Source organism: Schistocerca serialis, chromosome 12 (assembly GCF_023864345.2).
Source record: "Schistocerca serialis cubense isolate TAMUIC-IGC-003099 chromosome 12, iqSchSeri2.2, whole genome shotgun sequence".
NCBI lineage: Eukaryota > Metazoa > Arthropoda > Insecta > Orthoptera > Acrididae > Schistocerca > Schistocerca serialis.
This window is the reverse complement of record NC_064649.1, coordinates 24,380,633-24,401,370: the sequence shown is the minus strand read 5'-3', so window position 1 is coordinate 24,401,370 and position 20,738 is coordinate 24,380,633. Positions and strand designations below refer to the sequence as shown.

Below are 20,738 nucleotides of genomic sequence, written 5' to 3'. Positions count from 1 at the left end.
CTACACCGCTAGACGGGTAACAGGGCAACTGATTTTGGGTGGCCCTGTAGGCCAGTGGCAGCGTTCTTCCGGGAAAGGCCACTTCCCCCACCAAAGGCGCTGCTCGCTCTTCAGTTTACAGACAGACTATAAGTCTTGACGGCATCCTGAAGTTCTTTGTTAGTAGCGAAGTGCTGCCCACCTAACCATGACTTCAGTTCTCGGAACAGGTGATAATCACTTGGTGCTAGGTCCGGGCTGTACGGTGGATGTTCAAAAACTTCCCATTTAAACTTTTTGAGGAGGTCTTTTGTCATGTTGGCACTGTGTGGTCGGGCGTTGTCATGGATCAAAACAACGCCAGACGAAAGCATTCCTCCAGACGAAAGCATTCCTCCGCGTTTGTTTTGAATGGCTGTGCAGAGACGATGTAAAGTTTCACAATGAACTTCCTTGGTTATCGTCGTAGCTTGCTCCATAAGTCCACCAGCAGCACTCCTTTATGGTCCCAAAACACAGTGGCCATTAATAAATGAAAAGCACCACTTTGCTTTTGTTCTACAATATTACTTTTATTGTTTACTGGTTTTCGGCTTACAAGGCCATCTTCAGACATTGTTTTTCTTTTCGTCAGTGAATGTTTAAACTTTTTTGGCTTGCTTGGGGAAGCTGTGTGTATCCACTGCTTTGATTGTTCCTATGTTTGAGGATTGTCATAGAGGACCCACGTTTCATCGCCAGTAACAATCGACTTCAAAAAAACGTTTCCCTGATTGGCATAACGTGTGAGAAGCGATAATGCTGATGCCATCCTTTGCGTTTTGTGGTCGGTACTCAGCATTTTTGGGATCCAACGAGCACACAATTTCCGATAGCCTAGGTCTTGAGTCACAATTGTGTACAAAGCAGACCCTGAAATGTCTGGAAATTCATCAGACAGTCCACTAATTGTAAACCTTCGTTTGCATCTCACTGCCTGATCAACACGCTAAACGCGTCCTACAGTGGCGACAGAGTTGCGACCTTTTCCACCTTCATCAGGGACGTCTGTTCCTCCTCCTTTAAATTTTCGACACCATTCCCGAACACTACCATCACTCATAACGTTGTTACTATACACTTTGCTCATTCTGCGATGGATTTCAACAGCACTACATCCTTCTGCTTGCAGAAAACGGATTAGACTTCGTAACTCACATTTGGCGGGAGCATCGAGCGTAGCAGCGATGTTTACAGGGACGTAGCTCGGCTACGACAGACACACTGTAGCTGAAGACGGCAGAGGTTGTGGGGGAGGTCCGGCCCCTCCCTACCTCTTACTTGCTTAGATGGGCGATCGGAGGTTGAAAAAAAGCAGCCCTCGTATATCGGCTGATAGGGTGCTGTGGGTATTGAGGATAGGATACAGCATTTGCATCCTACGACTGGCTTTACGGTGCAAGTCTTCGATGTGTGCCCTCCAGGTGTGCCTGGTGTTCAAGGTAACACCAAGATATTTGGCTGTTCGTCGCCACAGGTGTTCTTGGCCGTTCCGCTTGAGTAGGAGCGGCTGTCGGGCGGGAGCCCGTTTACCTAATCTGCGGGTAATCGTGATGGCTTGAGTTTTCCCTTCGTTAAGAGCGATGCGCCATTTTCTAGCCCAGCGGCCGGTCTCGTCCAGCGCCAATTGCAGTCAGTGGTCCACGGCGTGGGCCTGCGTGGTCGGGGCGGCTTGCGCTGATTGGTCTGCGCGACCGCGCTGTGCCGCTGCCGGATGGGGTGCCCGTTTCTGCATAGGTACTGAAGGCGGGGCTTCCCGGCTGTGCGATGGACCCGAGGGCGGGTCTTAGGCAAGGCGCGCACAGGCGATTTTTCAGTCGGCGCGACTTATCAATCGCTGTCGCGGAACTACATTGTGGTGCGCACAAAGCGGCAGGAAAATCGCAACTACTCTCAGTACCAGCATGTATTTAATCGAAACAGCTTGTTTGGTGGCACTTTTACTACGAAGAAGAGTGAGAAAACAGCGCAAATGTCGTTACTGGCTGCATCCGATTGTAAGTCAAAAGACCAGTGAAAGGGCAGTTTTACAAATTACACGAAGAGTTACAAAATCACCCAAATAAATTCTTTCAATACTATCGAATGAGTAAGAATAGTTTTGATACACTGCGTCAGACAGTAGGACCGAATATAACAAAAGAAGATAAGACATGGAGGAAGTGTATACCACCTGAGGAGCACTTATCAGTGACTTTAAGTTGAGCACACATTATTTCATTCAACAGTTTTTATCTACCTTTTACATTATTGATTAGATGCATGAAGAGAATCATTTCATTCAACAATTGTTGCCATTTTACATTACTGATCAGATACATCAAGAAAATCACTACTGCAAGTCGAAACTGGCGAACTTGTTTAATGAGGAAACTGCAAAACCATGTTGCGCATAGATGTTTCTGTGGTCTTGTTGCGGCTGTCAGCAGAGGGGCACACACACAAATTTTGTGGAGGTTCCGTTTCATTTAGGACATTTGAAGAATGCGTTTGAACGAATGAAGATGCTGGAGAATAAGTTGCTTGAGTGGTGTTACAAGTCGCTTGAGGTGTGTTATAACACATGTTCGGATGCTGTGGAAAAATCTGGCATTCCTTATCACATTCAGTATTTCTATTCTCGCGTAATGTTTCTGTTCTTCGTTTAACTTCGCCAGCATGGGGACAAGAATTAATACAAAAGTCTTATCCTCGTTAACTTCTTCTTTTTGTCTGTCTTTTAATATATTTAATACAGATTCCTCGAACGACGTAACCTTCTTGGCTTCTCTTTTCGTAGGCTGTCGTACTTTTGTGCTCTGAGCAGTATCGTTGTTTTGTGACGACAAACTGAGGGGGGGGGGGGGACAACCTACTTCCTTGTTTCCTGTGCTACTGGGCATAATTTCGATGTTGCTGGTGGTCGGTCTGTCTTCCATTTGAGGGAGCAAAAATAACATTGCATCGAAGTATAGATATTTCCTCCGTTTCCTTGCAGCCTCGCCAGATGAAGATTTTTTTTCTGTGATGCCAGTAGTTCTCTCGCGAAGCAGTCCTTCAGATTTTTCCACTTCCTTTGAATTTCTTTACCTGTCATAAATGAAATTATCACTGTATATGATTTATTGTAAGTATTTACCTTAATACTTGTATGAATAAATATTAATGCCTTACAGAATATTATTTCGTCCAGATACCTTGAAACTGGAAATATCTTTCGCTCATTACACTACGAATATGTACTGGGAGCCACTACAATCAGAGAAATTGTGAAGGATACATGTGGCCAGTTGTGGCACTGTCTACAGCCTATTCATATGGCAGAAAAAAACTGAAGATGATTGGAAGATTATTGCCAAACAGTTGTTAGACAGAACTGACTTTCCAAATTACATTGGTGCTGTGGACGGGAAACATGAGACTGAAGAAGCCTGCTGACAGTGGCTCAGAGTTGTATAATTACAAGAATTATTTTTCGACAGTACTTTCGGGCTTGGTGGATGCTGACTATTGTTTCACTGTGATAGACGTGGACTCGTACGGAGCCAATGGGGATTCTAATGTGTTCAAGAAATCGACTTCTATCAAAAACTGAAATCTAATCAGTTAAACATTCCAAATCCTCAAAAATTACCACTCGACGAGGAAGGAGTGCCTCAACCTTTCAATTTTTAGGATATTAAGCATTTGCACTGTCCAGACATATTCTGCGGCCGTACTTGAAGAAAAACCTGACAATGAAACAGCGTGTTTTTAATTATAGACATTGTTGTGCTTGTAGACTGGTGGAATGTACTTTGGAGATTTTGACTAACAAATGGAGAATATTTCATCGACCTGTGGATGTTGGTTTTTCAGACATAATCATAAAAGCATGTTGTATTCTGCATAATTTCGCAAGACGAAATGACGGTGTACAAACTGAGGACGAGTCGTACGAATGCCTTCTGCAAGGCTGTGACCCTGTAGGAATAAGAGCTGATGGGTGTGGTATGCAGATCAGGGATTATTTTGCAAACTACTTTGTGACTCCACAAGGATCAGTATCTTGGCAATATGAAAAAAGTTAAATTGTTGTAAATGTGATGTATACATGAATGAATGAAATAAGTGAACCATGAAATACGAGTACCTTTGTTAGTCTGGTCCAGGCATTTCAGTCCAGTTCCGAATTAGGCTGCAGCATACTTCTCCCCATAGTTTCTCTATCAAATTGCGATCACTGTATTCTTTTAATTTCCTGTTGTAGAGAGCTGATCGCTTTTCTACATCTGCAATTAGTCTTTCTGAATCGACAACACAACTTAAAGTGTCATCCGTAGCGCAACTCCCGTTATCAGACTAGCTGCTGGCGCACTGAACTTGTGTGTATGCAACACAGAGCGAGAGCGACTGACTGAGAAATCGCGTCGCTAGTGCGCGCGGGCCCATGCCAGTGCCTGTGAATCATTCCACACCTGCGACAATCGCGTTGCGCGTGAAATAGGACCGGTTGCGTTTTTTAAATCGCCGCTACTTTTTTGTCGCACGTGCGCGCGCTCCTATTCGAGCCACTGTGTTTCATTCTTGCGACAAATAAATCGCGCGACGGAAAATTGCTAGTGCGCGCCTAGCCTTAAGGCTAGGCGCAAATTGAGACGAATATAGCACGTGTGACGTGACACGATTTTGCCGCGCGGCGCGCGCGTTCGACACGTGTCGCGTGGTCCTATGCATATTGAGACGCGTATGTGACGAGTGTGCCCTAGTCGGTGTGACACGCGCGTGCCAGACTCCGAATACCGGCCTACTGCTTGTCAGACTGACGGTGTGTGTTTCGCGAGTAAGAGAGATGTTATTGTTAGACTTCAGTTCCGAATCAGATTCGGATACTAACGCTGAAGAGGAAGTGTTGCTTTATTCATTAATAAATAAAAAATTCAAATCCACAAATAAATATATTTTGTATGAAAGAAAAACATGTGGACAATTTCAAACTACGACCAAGATGAGTGACACTGATTTCACGAATTACTTCAGAATGACCAGAAAGCAGTTTTCTGAAGTACATGGAATAGTAAAGCACGCTATTGATTCAAATGGGTGTAATGCACAGGAGCCGATTGCTACTGAACAAAAACTGGCAGTATTTTTGAGGTAACTGATGAACGCTGACATTAATTTTTTATCTAAGGAATTATAAAATGTTGCACCCTTGTGTCTAGGCATTTTATTTTCAGCTCCCTTACACAGAATCGATGGGTGTTATATAAGTTTGACTCCTACGTGTGTGTGTGTGTGTGTGTGTGTGTGTGTGTGAGAGAGAGAGAGAGAGAGAGAGAGAGAGAGAGAGAGAGAGAGCGGGGTGGAGGGAGGGCATCGTAGCGCCGAAACCAACGGATTGATTTTAATGGTGTTTTTTGTTTGAAATTTGGTTTAATCGGGAGTTATCTTAGCTATGCTTACGCTCAGCCGTCTTTTAACCGGCCACATAAACTAAAAATGTTTGCTATCAGTAGGCTCTCTAGTTATACTATGCCTAAAGCATATTATCTACATCAAGGTACATAGTACCAGAACTCAAACAGTCTAAATAAAAGTCGTCGAGAGCATACGTTTATCTTTCACGGTTGAAATGCAATGGCCATTTTTGTATTAGGAAGGTGCCTCGCACAATATTATATAACACAAAAATGTCGAGTGTGACTGTTGTAAAAGGTAAACATATGCTTTTGTATACTATTTAGTAGTCTTTTTGAGGTCTACAAATAAGTACTGAATCAAGTTCTGTTGCTCATATGGTTTAGTCGGCGTACTGCAAAAGAGCGCATTGATGGGAGAATTTTTTTCGGACTTGCACTTTCCTCGCAACTGCTTACTCACTGTGATATCTAAATCAACAAACTATGTACTAGAACTTAGCCACAGAATATATCTACGGATCAGAATAAGAAAAATGTAAACCTAATAAGTGGTTCTTAAATATTGAAGCATTAAAAATCCTTTTGTTGTTCTTTGCAATTCTGCCAAAGCAGATTCGTCGAGGGCACCAGGAAATAACTTAATTTTGTCAACGAATTGCAACACCCTGTACACTTTTCACGCAACTTAGTGCAATACAAGCTAGGTCTTAAGCGAATTTCACCTTGACAAAATAACCGTTCTGCTAGCTGGAGTGGGTTTTTAAGTGTTTTACCAAATTTCTCTTGTTAGTGTTTTATTGCAATAATACATGTTCATAAACAAAGAATGTTAATTTATAATTAATGAAAATGTGGATCGGTGCAGCGAAAACTACTCAGAAAACGAAAAATACACAAAATGCTGATACAAAAAAGAATTAGTCTTCAGCAAACATAATTGTGATGGTCCCTTCAGATTTCTTGAAAACAGCGAACAAAATCAGTGATATTAGACAAACCGGATTCAGTTGTGTCGACCTTCAAATCTTCCATCTGCTGCTGTTCTGAATAGTGAGACGCTGTCTGTTGGTCTGAATCAGTCGATATATATGGCGATGAAGAGTGAGAAAAAGGTGCTGTACTGTATGGCGCTGAATTATTTGAAGAAGATGACGTCGAAGGTGTCTGGCTCCTTACGTTCATTATTTCTTCTTCTGCAAGTGACACAGCCTGGAAAAGTTGACCTCTGATTCTGTGTTGGTAACTTTGAGGCATGGTTTTAGTCAGCTGATACATAGAGATAAAAAAATTGTAAAGAGGGTCATCTTTGATATAGTGTGACTCCAACGCTCTTCTTTCTTCTGCTCTTTGTCTTGCTCTGTCCTCACACTGTTGCATTGATTGTTTTAGCAGAATTACAACGTCTTCCTGTTTTCTTTTTCTTGATTGATTTCTTTGAATAACTGGAGTTGAAGTAGCGGTGTGATGTGCTATGCACTCCGTTCCTGTGCTCCTACTAGATACTTCGTTGCTGTCGTAGTTATTAATATCTTGACTTTGCTCATTCGCCTCATTGTCGAGTGAGTTGTTATCTTCTAATTCCTCAGTTTCCAGTGTATCACTTCTTGCTGATGTTTTAGTTGTAGCTTGTGAGCTGTGATCACTGTCATCACCTAGATTACTATCACGTGGACCAGCTGTCATAAAAGGTTCAAGAAATGACACCTGGTTTTGATATCTCCACGGCTTGATATTCTCAGCAGCAGCTCCGCTTTTCATATATTTCACCTGTCGTCGTCGTCGTCGTCGTCGTGCATCTCGCTTCAGCCACGAATTTTTTCTCTCTTCCCCTGCAATAATTAACAACTAATAAGGCATTAATGTTGTCCCATATGGATAAACTAAAGATAAGCAATATTAACTTATAGTGTTTGGATAAAGACATACTTGCAATCTACTTTTATCGTTCCACATTAACAATATACTTTCGTTTTGTTTCAGATATTTAGCCTCCGGTGACAGCTACAAAAGTATTGCGTATAACTCTCTCTTGGGAGATCGAACTGTATCTAATATTGTAAAAGAAGTAGCTACCGCTGTATGGAAAGAAATGCAACCAAAGTATTTAGCGGAACCTACAACACAGACATGGAAATCAGTCGCTTCACGGTTTGAACATAGATGGCAATTCCCACACTGCGTTGGTGCAGTCGATGGAAAACATGTTCTTATTAAAAAAAACCTGGCAAAAGCGGATCATTGTACTTTAATTATAAACATACATGCTCCATCGTTTTGATGGCGACGGTTGACGCAGATAACAAATTTATCACCGTTGATGTTGGCGCAGTGGGACGATTCAGCGATGGACATGTACTCGTATTTGCTAGCAGTGTGTTGGCCAAGAAAATGAGAAAAAACACGTTATTACTTACCATTCCTGAACTAATACCTACAATTTCTGATCCAATGCCGTATGTGTTTGTGGGAGATGAAGCTTTCCCATTGTCGGAAAACATTATGAGACCATATCCTAAGAGACAGTTTACCGACAATTACGAACATCAGGTCTTCAATGCCAGACTTTCTCGAGCACTACAAACTGTGGGATGTGCTTTCGGTATACTATCATCACGTTTCCGTGCGTTCAGGAAACCATTTGAAACCAAAGTCGACACAGTGAAAGATGTTGTGAAAGCAGCCTGCGTTCTGCACAACTATTTACGATCTTCAGTAGTAGTTGCAGATGATGTAAATGACATCGAATCGTTGCCAGCAACTCAGTTACTTCGTGTGCGAGGGAACAGGAGGAGGACTTCATCAACTGCCTTCAAAGTGAGGAAAAATTTCACTCAATATTTCAACACTTGCGGAGCAGTTCCATGGCAACATCAGTCAGTTCTGCTTGGTAATTATTGACAATATAGCAACTTCCAATTATTGTACCATTATTGTGCTCCACAGGTTATGTGCTCAAGCGAAGTACACAGTGATATGTATTAACTAAAAAATTGTGAAATAAATATTGCAGTACTTACCGTCTTTCAAATTCAAATCCTTTGCTATATCACTCCAAATCCGGTTCTTGAGTTTGACCTTCATGTAGTCTGCGTGTTTTGCGTTATACAGCTCTGTGTGTTCCCTCACTGCCTCTATTAATTTTTCTTCTGCCATGGTGAGAAGTAAACTATTCATCCACTGCACAACGCCCGCTGCACAGCAGAATAGCCTGTGTACTGTCAGTAGCCGTGAATAATAAACGCGACAAGAATGCAGAAGCTAGCCAGGTGTGCCTTGTGGAAGAGTTCACGTCGTTCGAAAAACATTGCCATGATTGTTGCCTGTCGTTGACTGAAATACTTTTCAATAAATTAAATACATCAAATCGCCGCACATTTTCAAAGATACTCATACTTTCGGAATAATACCGACTACTAATTCATTTGTGTATCCTGTTACATAATTAGCTTATTAATGCTGATACTGTGTATGCTACCACTGAGATGTTTTTCTCGTCATGACGAGCCAAGTAAAACATTGTCATTCGTGAAGGTTTCTCGACTGTTTCTAGCTTGCAGTGAAAATGTGATGTTCACATGCAAGTAGTACAGTGTGTCGTTATTACATTATTACATCCATATCGAAGTAATGACTGTGGGCCTTCTATACTTCAGATCTTGGACACCTGTGGAGATTATCCCTTTCCGAATTTTTGTAACAGATCGTACGGATATGTCAGCATACTACGAAGCGAGAGGATATCGTTGATTTACTTTCCTGCCTTGCTTCTATATCACATGATTTTATAATATTCCTTGCTTCCTTATTCACTAACCTATGTCCGTTGTTGTGATCTGAAAACGTCCTGGAGGCGTATGATACAATTCTAGCGGCCAGTGGCTCACCAGTTACTAAACTATGCATTTTTCTTGAGAGAAGAAAATCAAAACAGAACAAAACTATACAGATATACATAACAGGAAAATATAATGCACTAACGACGAAAGCTGGAGCGTTTAAATGGCGAAAAACGAAACACTACCCAATGGCATTAAAATTCAGTACAGAGTATAAGGCAATATTTATCGTATGGGCAGTGTTTTCAATGCTCATATGCGCCGTGCCGAAGTGAGCATATGGTCGGACTACTTTCTCGCTCCTCGCCTCAAATTTCCCACGGTGCTAGCGAGGCACGTGCGACGTGCGGCGCGGGAAACTGTGCCTCAACCACAACGCCGAAGCGACCTGGCGCAGGCGCGTGTCGCGTCCCAGTCGCGTCGCGTCGCAATTTGCGCGGTCTCATTTGAAACTGTGATGTTACAAAAACGCGCGCTGCGCTGCGTCGCGCCACACGCGCTATACTCGTCTCAATTTGCGCCTAACCTAAAGGCTGCGTTCACACTGCAGGCCGGGCCGGGATGACGCGTACTGGCTCGGCTCGTGCCTAGCCAGCTCATGCCGACGTGTAGTGCATTCACTTTGCGCGCCGCGCCGAGCCGGGACGGCGAAATGGGGGAAAATCCACTTCTCCGATTTTCATGTTTTAAAAATTCTTCGCGGTGAATAAGCCTTCGCCACATCGTTTTATGGACTTATTTTTTCCTCAAAAACGTTACTTATGTCGTGAAAAAAGAAAGTCTACTTTTCGTTTCGCGTGATTTCGTAGTTTCGTAACGCTTCCCAACCGATTTTGAAGAAAGTATGCGACTAAAAAATCTGATTTTTGTACACGAGGTAGTGTAACATCTTAGCTTCGTATTGAATCATTTATCTTTCTATATTTATTAACAGTCATTGTGAAATGATGCTATTTGTCAACGTTGTTCACTTGATTTACAAATCTTGTAGTGAAAAACTTATGTAGCGGGTAGCTTACTGTTAGATCCGTTTCAGACCATACATTGTTGGGAATGAAATGTAGCTAAAAGTACCAAAGGGTTTTTGAAATGATACTGATATGTCTCTGGTCACAAGTAATGCGAGCTATTCAGTGGCGTCAGTGCCGCGTCCGCAAGCCACGGACTTCGCGCGGTTACAGCTTGGTTTAGTGTAGTCATATAACGCAGGACCGAAAGAAACTAATTACTAGTGATCAGCGCAGACCTAGTGTCGGTCCCTCGTATTATTTTAATGGTCTCATTGTCTAGATAAATCCAAATGTATAAGAGTTTTCCCCTCGGCTACTGGACAATCATCTGCTATGCTTTTATACTTGGCCACACGTTGCATCACAAAAGACAAACAATTATTTGTCATCAACATCCTACAATTGGTATAATGTACATTTCGTATTTCGAACTAAAATATAAGAGTATATTAATCTAAGATGAGATCTTGCTCCTGATGCATTGTAATAAAAGCTTGCAACATTCTACATGATTTCTTTCTAGTTGCATATAATAAACAGCAGATGTTAAAAAATATACGTTTTCAGATGTTTCTATGCCTAAGTTTGACTAAGGCGCAAAAAGTTCATTTTTTTTGTATTATCGCTTTTGCAGTTCACGTAAGTGTAGTACCGCAAGCTGTAAATAATTACATTCTTTAGATCGACCCTATCTCCAGTTAGAAAGATCTGTGGATAGCTCTTACAAGTAGTCTATTTTAGGAAATGAATGCAATGAAACCAAGGCTGAGTGGGACAGCGTTTCAATCAACGCTTTGCTGGATCATTTGACGACGAAATGATTAAGTTATCGTTTTCTGTAAGGTGCTGCCATTTCGATTTTTCTACTGTAACTGAAAGAAAATGCGAGGATTCAGCATAGCCTCAAGTACAGCAGGACAGGTAAATGAATTATTGTCGATTGATGTTGGATTCTCGTCTAGTTCAAAGCAGTGTAAAGGATGAGATGTGCGTGTCACTGCTTGCTTCTGTGTATTTTTTCCCCTTGGTGGTCTTGTCCCCAGCGGCAAAGGGATCTTAATTCATTAGCAGCTGAAGGTAGAAGATAACACAGGTGCAGCCAGACGTTTTTCACCACTATCCAATTAGAACCGTCTTATGTAACAATGATGTCATAGTTATCTTAGTTACGCTTTCACATTATGGTGACTCGTCGAATTTTGAGCACATTGTAATAGGGTGGACATTGATTCTCCGTAAGAATATCGACTAGCATTAAGTAAAGGTTTTTAATTTCAATAAAAAAGAATGTTCCTGAAACTTTTATTTATATTGCAGATTGAGTAATAACATGTATCACTATCAAAGAACATTTCATGCAACAATTACAAAACGGAATACAGTTTCACATTAATATAATACAAAAAGCAAAGTTGTCTGTAATGAAGAAGTAAGTTGAATTAGTGCAGTCATTGTTTTGAAGAACCTGGCACTGCACTCACCGCCTCCAATTCATTATAAACAAGCTCTTGTATTTTAAATTTCACAAACATTTGCCGCTGAACTGGAAGGGAGTTTATTGCACTCCTGAGACTCATCAGGAAGTGGTATGTATCATCGTTTTGGGTCATGTCTTGATGTGCCTTCATCACAACTGATTTGTCCTTTTCGAGCTTTAAAAATTCTTCTTCAATATTTGGCCCACCTTTTTTCCCCTTTGTGCTACTGTGATACGTTTCATCAACTGCCACTAATGATGATATATCAGACTGATTTCGTTCATCTTGTGGGCTAGAGTGGTCGTTAGACGAAAATTCTGGAGATATTTGAGATTGACTTGCTGGTTCCGTTTCTGATGACAACGAACTCTGCATTGCTCTTGGAATTCAAATATTCCTTAGGAAATGCATGTGTTGGAACCAAGCCCAAGTGGAATTGCGTTTCTGTGGGCTTTTTCCTGGGTCACCTGATCTAACGTTACCAAGTTTTTTTAAGTTCTTCTCTGTAATTGTCTCTCAGATGTTTCCATTTAGATTTCGCCGTTTTAACTGAAAGAACAATAAAATGGTGTAAGAAAACTGGTTCCATAGTTCCCTGCTACTACAGAAGTATGAAAATAGACTAACTACGTAAATGTGTATTATATTCTCTAATAAGACTGTTAAAGAGCTTTCCACGTTCCCACGTTTGAGTAGCAAGTTTATCAAGTTGCTACAAAAATGTGGTTGTTGGAAAGGAGAAGGAAGAGGAATTACGGAGTGCACCCTTTGAATGCTGAACGTTCTCACTACGGATACTTTCACACGTATTACCAACAGCTCAAAAACTATCCAGATCACTTTTTCAGACATTTACGAATGCCGCAGGAAACTTTCCAGTACATTCTAAATCTCATCGAACCAAGAATAGCTAAACAGATGAAGATTCGGCCCAACATCGTTAATGCAATTTCTGTGGAGGAGCGCCTGGTACTCACTCTGAAGTAATATTTGTCAGATTTTATTTATGTCTACTTCATGTACTACATCTGCTTAGGGTTGTCCTAATAGTGAAATTTGTAATTTAGATGTAACTATAACATTAAAAAATATTACACCTAATTACTAATGACAGATCCTATACAATATTTTTCTGTTGCATGATTTTGAATTACAGGGGTACGAAAGCCGTACACGATAGCTACAAATAAAAACAATAATAAATACATTTCTGATAGTTTTATTTTAACCAATTCTAACTACATTTCAAAAGTGCTGTATGATGTGACAAGGTTTATTTAGTCCCCTTTTTAAGCTCGGTTGTAATGCGGGTCCATGGTATTCACAAAACTTACTTCCACTTCACCTGGGCGATCGTAGTCTGTACCACCAGTTAGTTACCTTCTCACCTGGGCTTGATGTTTGCACACCATTAACTGTGCAATGTTGGTTACTAAGTGCTGTTCCCCGTGCAAATCCTATGGATCCATTCTCAGTGCTAATATTTGAAGTAGATGGAAGAATATGTATATACCGTTGCGAAGCTTCATCGTATCCTCTGTAACTTCGATCTGAAGATCCGTGTACTCTTTCCATAACTAGTTCCTGCACATCTATTCTGAACGACATTTCATCGAAAGGAGTCATGCGTCTCACGTGAGGAAGAAGAGACATGAAGAAAGTTACATCTTCATCGTTTTTTCTGATAACAGCGAATCTTTTTTCTTTGCGCATATGCAACTTCTCTTTTTCAATTTCTATCAACTGAATTGCAATTGGGTCGACAGGTCGTGGTCTCTTCCTATAGGCCCTAAGTTGAGCAGGTGTAGAGTTTGGTGGTGTCTCAGCGCGATAAGAAGAAACTGGTGAAATTGGTGATGCTAAAGAGGTTGTTGGTTGGCTATGAGGTTCATCAAAATGAGAACTATACTCGCTGTTGTGTTCACTTGTATCGCTGGTTTCCACGGGATCCAAATTCCCACTAGTCGCTCTAGGTTCAAAATTATCTCGTAAGAACATCATAGCATCGAAATACGGCCACTGTACTGGAGCCGTGTGAGCAGCACCGCTTGAGGCATGTCTAGGAAGCGTGTTCAGCCTTTCTTTGAACCGCTGTCCAAGACTTTTCCATTTTTTCTTAACATCGCAGACTGCTGAAATAAGAGGAAATTTTTTTAATTTCAGGTTCTTGGCAATAGGGAACTCGTATGCAAGCCTAGCAGCAGAGTTTAGAGTAGGAATAACTACTGTTTGTCAAATTGTAAGACAGGTTTTATCAGTGTTGTGGCAAACACTAAAACCATTGCATATGAAGCCACCAACGGAAGAATAATTCAGAGAAATAGCTGAAATGTTTTACAAGAAGTTGGGGTTTCCAAGTTGTCTAGGTTCTATTGATGGGAAGCATATACGAATTGTAAGCCCTAAATGGTCTGGTTCTATGTTTTTCGATTATAGAAAATACTTTTCAATAGTTCTGCTGGCTGTGTGTGATGCAGACTAAATTTACTTTTATTGAAGTTGGAGCATTTGGAAAACAAAGTGACGGAGGCACTTCCAGGATGTCTGTCTTGTACGATAAAACGGTGAAAGGCATGCTTCACATTCCTGAAGACGACTTTCTACCAGGTACTGCTTTTAAAGCCCCCTTCGTCTCCATAGGAGATGAAGCGTAGCCCCTTATGAGGCACCTGATGAAACCTTTTGCCAGGAGAAATCTTGATTGCTCCAACTAAAAGTTCAACAAAGTTCTTTCACGAATTAGAAAAACTGTTGATTGTGCCTTTGGAATTGCGGCTGCAAAGTGGCGATTACTAAACAAACCAATTGGAACGAAAGTAGAGACTGCAGAAGTGATTGTGAAAGCTTTTTGCGTTTTACATAATGTGATTGTGGACAAAGAGAATGTACTGAGCAATGTGGAGTACAGAGACGTACTTCCTGGAGTTCAGCCATCAAGGAGAAACAATGCAGCTCCTGCTGAAGCTATCGAGATAAAGAATCTGTTTAAGCGTTTCTTTAATGAATAAAATATTGTGTAATGCAACCGACAATATGCTGCTTATGTTTTACATAATAAGTAATGTTTGTGTTCATTTAATGAAGGAAGTATTGTGTAATTAAATTAAACTGAAATGCAACTTATGCCCGGCCCGGTCCACACGCAATGATCTGTCTGCGCAGACATCGGCGCAGATGTCTGTACATGCAAAGATCGCTGCAAATGTGCTGTATTCAAGCGACACAAACCCCAATCTACTACTCGCCCGCCATTCGTCGGTGTAGAAAAGAAATCAGTGGGAAGCGAATACGCTCCCCCTAAACGTCAAAAATTTTACAGTTATTTTGAAATACAGAAATGGAGGAAGTTCTGTTGTCGTCTATGTTCGCAACTTGTGTTGCAAAAAAAAACATTCAGACCAACCGCAGGAAACAGAGAAAGCGGTCAAAATGGTGTAGACAGTGGCTGCTAAAGTGAAAGCAGTTTTCTCGCGTAAATTTACTGCGAGAGTTGCAGGGCGAACCTGTTTTGTTTTACATTACCTCGTGTTCCATTTCCTCGCACATTGACACTCCAATTTCATCTTCAATTGTACTCCTGCTTGGTCTTGGCGTTTCTTGATCACTAAGAAAGTCAAGCAGATCAAAATACCATAACGTTGGCTGGTATACTTGATCTGCTCCTACACCAGGCCTTCAAGATTTCTGAACTTTGGATAACTGTTTTAGGTAAACAATTCGCTGACAGACTTAAGTTTCTTGACTTGCCTTCATGAACTCATCCTTCAGGACAGCGTAAATAGCTTCACATGTGTTGGGTATTATTTAAATCAACACTTGTTTCGATATTGCAGTTGAAAATTCCAAATCCTTGCAGCTCCTTCCTGTTGCTAGGAATCTTAATGTTACCGCCAGCCGTTCATGAGAAGTTGCCCTTCTCATACAAGTATTTTTCTCATAATATGAGGGGTTACAAGCTTTAAGGGATTAATTATAAGTTTCGACATCCATCCGCAAAGAATTTCGCCAGTTCGCAACGAATTTTTTTTTTAAATTACCGTTCCTCTGTTTGCCGAGGCGTCAACTGCCCGCAGTTTTTCAATTAGAGCATTGTATGCCGCTGTCTTTTTTGTCTCTGTCACTATATTCTTTACTTTTAATCTTCTACAAACGTGGGTGGTTTCTATATATTTCAATGAATTCACTTACAAACTCTCGAGAACACTGACGAGTATCAGCCATTTTAATGCCCTGTGCGCACAAAAACAAACACTAGACTGAGCAAACAGCTGTTTCGCGCCAGATTTGCGGCGATCTCCTGTCCACACGCTCCAACTTGTATGCGCAGATGTGGTTTGAACCCACAGATTTGAGAGTTTTCGCTCAAACCTCCATCTCCAACTTCGAGGTTTGCACACACCTCAGGTTGGTGCAAATCTTCTGTCCACATGCAACGATCTGTCTGCGCAGATGTGATGTGCGCAGACAGATCGTTGCGTGTGGACGGGCCTTTACATGTTCCACATTTTATTGCAACTTCTTTCCACAGTTTATCCAGTATGAAACTGTTGTGATGATCTGCATGCTTCTGGCCCCAGATGGCGTGCCGTTCTAAAATGGCTGAAATAAATCATTTGCTTCAAATCTTCACCCACTGTTTGTGGCCTGTACAGAAACTGCATCCAACAAACAAACACTCTGCTAGAGTGACCCTGAAGCAGACAATCACAGTAAAAGTTTCAGGCCGGGCGACGAAGGTCGTAGCGCGAAACACAAACCAGCTTGATATCATCGCCTGGCGAGGATCGTAGCGAGCGGCGCGAGCTGCGATGGTGCACGCTAAATGGGGCGGTAGGATTCTGTGGGTTTGATTCATCATCGCCGTGCCATGCTGAGGTGGCAGCATAAACGCGCCGTTAGGCGGAGGGGCACGTGCCCTTAGCCCTAAGATTTCACCCGGAACAAGTCCCGCTCATTCACTCACACCCCCCCCCCCCCCCCCCCCCCCCCCTTCCATGCCTAACCATACTGTAAGGCCCTATACTGAACAGCTGCCATTACCGCAAACTGGAAGCTACATCTATGCTGTTATCGTCACAGTCTAACACATGTTGGACTATGATGAAATTTAGTAATACAGTAGAGCGTCGATTATCCGAAGTAATTGGTGGACGGCCGGCCGGAGTGGACGAGCGGTTCTAGGCGCTTCAGTCTGGAACCGCGAGACCGGTACGGTCGCAGGTTCGAATCCTGCCTTGGGCCTGGATGTGTGTGATGTCCTTAGGTTACTTAGGTTTAAGTAGTTCTAAGTTCTAGGGGACTGATGACCACAGTAGTTAAGTCCCATAGTGCTCAGAGCCCTTTTAATTGGGGGACATGAGTGTTTGGAAAACTGGTTTGTTCGGATAATCGAACTGTACATGTTTATTTGCCGAAAAGAAGTACTGTACAGTAAATTTATTCATTAAAATAGGCATCTCTTTTAGTATTACAAAGTAACATACAAAGGCAACTTCAGTAGGAAGATATAGTATGTGGCACAGTTTATTAAACAAAAATATATACATATTACATACGCATTTTGCATGAGCAATACACACAGTATACAAAATTAACGTTTAAAAAATCCTTTTATTTTGGCGGCATCACTTCGCTCAACTTCCGTGGGTGGACTGTGAAAATATGCCTCTTCAGTCTTGCGGTAACAGTACTCGTTTCCGAAAAACTTGCTTTTTAAAAGCACTCATTTTAAAATACCATTATATTAATTTTTTTTACGTATTTAAAATTATGAGAATATTGCTAAATATTTGGAGCAGTCTGACTGAATCTGCATCACAATTATTAACCTTGAAAATACGAGTTAAAAAGTTTATCAAAAATTAATTACTGGACATATGTCAAGTGGGCCAATATGCCCCTGCCGCGGGGTAAGTTGGCCCAGATGCTGGGGCACGTTGACCCATGTAATATTTTGATACGTTAAACTAGTATAACTTTAGGATAACAAAATAAAACGAATAGTTATCAAGAAACATACTTTAATGTATATCAAATCAAGTTGAATATTGAGTTAAATGCTTAACATTTTATTATGACAACGGGAAAGCTTAAAATTATTAGGAATTATAGTGTCATAATACCAACCAATCAACTTTAATCACTGTCCACATCCAAAGGATCAGCACATTTATAACACTCATAAAACAGTCCACAGATTTAATTTTTTAGGCATGTCTGATGAGCCCAACACTTGCAGTTTGTGCACTGAATCCATTGTGCTCCAGATTGACTGTTTGAAAAAGGCTTGAGACACCTTAGGCACAGTGAATCTTCATTTTCGTCATCTTCATCATCTTCTTCATGCATTGGCTTCTTCTTGCGTTTTAGGCCTACTGCAGTTAATTTAGTTAATTTCATTCTACTATTGCTCCCACTTTCTTTTTGAAAAAGTGCTTTTTTAGCCTGTGATTTTTTTCCAATGCTTTCGCCTTCTTTTCTTTTGCACCTTTTTGTTCTAGGCCTTTTTTTACTGGAGTGTCTGTCACTATGGCAAAATTTTTTTTCCATTTTCCCTGCTCCCATACTTTTTCTGGGCTCTGCTTTGTCAAAAGGTCTGACCTTTTCTGGAGTTGGAAACGGTCTTGCGTTTATCTCAGCTCGAGTTGGACTGTTTTCAGTGTTTGGGTCTGGTGTATCTGAAGTGTAGGAAGGCATAATATGACTGTCAGTAAAAATATTTTTGTTAAAGGGATTGATCTCAGTTACCTTGAATCCACTGGTTATGTTATTGGGAGTTGCAGCATTTTGAAGTGCTATTCACACTATAGACAGGATGTCGTAAATAGTCATAGGCCATGCATCACATGCTGAGTTCACGAACTTTTTAAAAGGGCCATAAACACTTCTGTTTAAAGGCTGCAGCTTGTGGCTACAGTGCGCCAGAAAAGATAGAAAGGTGATTCCATTATCTTTACAATAATCAAGAACTTCAGAGTCGAGATGTGAACTCTGATTATCAATCAAAACCAAGCAAGGGCGTTCTTTTGAGCAGCGAGCGTGTAGAACAAAATGTTTCATATATTTTGAAAAGTTTGTCTCTGTCATCCATCCCGAAGGATCAGCTGCTCCATCACACCCAATCGGGCTGTTAAGGACAAAATGAGGCTTGAAGTTGACCCTCGGGAAGATGAAGAATTGGGGGCACAATATAACCCAATGCACTAACTGCAAAAGCGATCGTAACAAGTGACCCTCTGTCAGCTGATGTCACTCGCCCTATTTGGCGAAAACCCTTTCGAGATAGACACAATAACAATGGCAGGGATAGAGAAAAACATTAGAAATTGAAATATAGCTTTGCAAATAAAAATAATTTTAGTTAACATTTCATACCTGAAATCCTTTATCATAGCCAAATTTATCCCAAGGCTTCTTTCTTGTCATTAAGTATTTGTAGGACTCCTCCAGGCTGAGGGTTTTCGTCCATTGGCATGGGTTGAGGTTCAGTTTCAGTTTCCTGAAGTTCAGTTGACTGTGTAGGCTGACATGAGGTATGTTTGTACTTAACACAGTACCTCCCCAAAGTTTTTCTTGGAATCCCAAATACCTCGTTAGTAGCCCTCACAGATCTTCCCTTTTCTTTTACTTCTAAAACTTAAGAAATCATTCCTGTTTCACTTTTATAATTTCGCACCATTTTTATGTTCCTATAGATATAACAAATTGTTTAAACTTAAACCAAGGCCGTAACTCTGATGTTCTAAAAACAAAGAAATGAACCAGATTCTGACTACTCAGTTCGCTAATATAACAAAATTTGCAGGTTCGTGTTTTAAAAAGAAAACTCTTTTTATCTCGTGAATATGACAATCTTTTGACCTCCGAAACGTATCAAAATATGTTTAACTTCGAAAATTATGTTAATAATGTCATAAACTCGACGAATTATAATTATTATCATTAAAAATAAGAAATCTTTCATCGAGTTTAAAAAAATATATAGTACAGGGCAGGTTGGCCCGGGTGGCCATCTTGCCCCGTCGTCTCTGGGCCAACCTGCCCCATCGCCATGTTTACAATAAATTCTATTCGTCAAAAAACCCACTGAAGCAATTTAGATTGTATGCCATATAGAAATAATACTTAAACTACGACGTTTAATTATACTACTCACCTCTTGCGCCTAAAGTAAGCAAACTTTACATAACACTCATTTAACCGACGAGTAGAATTTTACTCACACACGCACAAAAACAGTTAATCAACACAACTTGTCTAAAACTGCTCCGCCGGCCATATTGCTCCTGTAGAGGGAGCGGGACAGTGCTACCAACCTGATGATTGATTCCCAGCACGATCTAGTGTCTATTGTATGAAGTAACTCGAGTGGGCCATCTTGCCCCCTCTCACCCCTACTGCAATATAGGAAACGCGCTAAAAGACAACGTTAAACCGCAGCGTGCAGCCGAACGCGACAAACCACATGTGTCAAATGAAACGATGCCCAAGCGACAAACAAACACCGGGAAAACCGGTGGTGAATGGGCGGGACTTGTTTAGGGTGAAATCCTGGCGTTAACGACTCCTCCAAGACTCCTGTAACGTGCGCTGAACTGTCCGGCATGTTTTCGCCAAACTATAAAATATTCAAACTTGTTTACATACGAGCCACGATGCGAGTGGAGATTTCTAATTCAATTGCAAAAATTGTATTCGCATGTTTAGATTTTCTAGTGATCGTGAATGAAGAAAAAGATGGGCCATAGACTACGGGTGAAACATTTGGGATCCACCCGGCGCTCAATTGTGTATTGTAAATATATGTTTATAAAATTAGTTGTAAACATGAAACCAGTTGTATGCAGCCGGATTTCTTCCCAGTCGAAAGCTGCACTGAAGCAGTTCGTATGAAAAATTACCGATTCCTCTGATACAGGGTGTACATGAAGTCCAGGAACACTTTCAATTATTTATTGCACAATAACTAAAGACAGTACAGATGTCATACATATTGCATTTTGAAGAGAAACTCTA

General features: G+C 41.1%; 2 long non-coding RNA genes across 4 annotated transcripts in view; both read left to right on the top strand.

Moving 5' to 3' along the window:
* Window positions 1-20,738, top strand: part of LOC126428042 (uncharacterized) — a 120,186-nt gene that overhangs the window by 78,704 nt on the left and 20,744 nt on the right. The gene's annotated exons all lie outside the window — the stretch shown is intronic.
* Window positions 1-20,738, top strand: part of LOC126428044 (uncharacterized) — an 83,518-nt gene that overhangs the window by 52,612 nt on the left and 10,168 nt on the right. For 2 of the 3 annotated variants that reach the window (XR_007576760.1, XR_007576759.1), the window contains exon 3: window positions 7,380-8,349. The exons of the other annotated variant lie outside the window; for it this stretch is intronic. This is a non-coding gene — a long non-coding RNA (uncharacterized LOC126428044). Of the gene's footprint in view, window positions 1-7,379; window positions 8,350-20,738 lie in introns of those variants that run through there. 3 annotated transcript variants of the gene reach the window in all.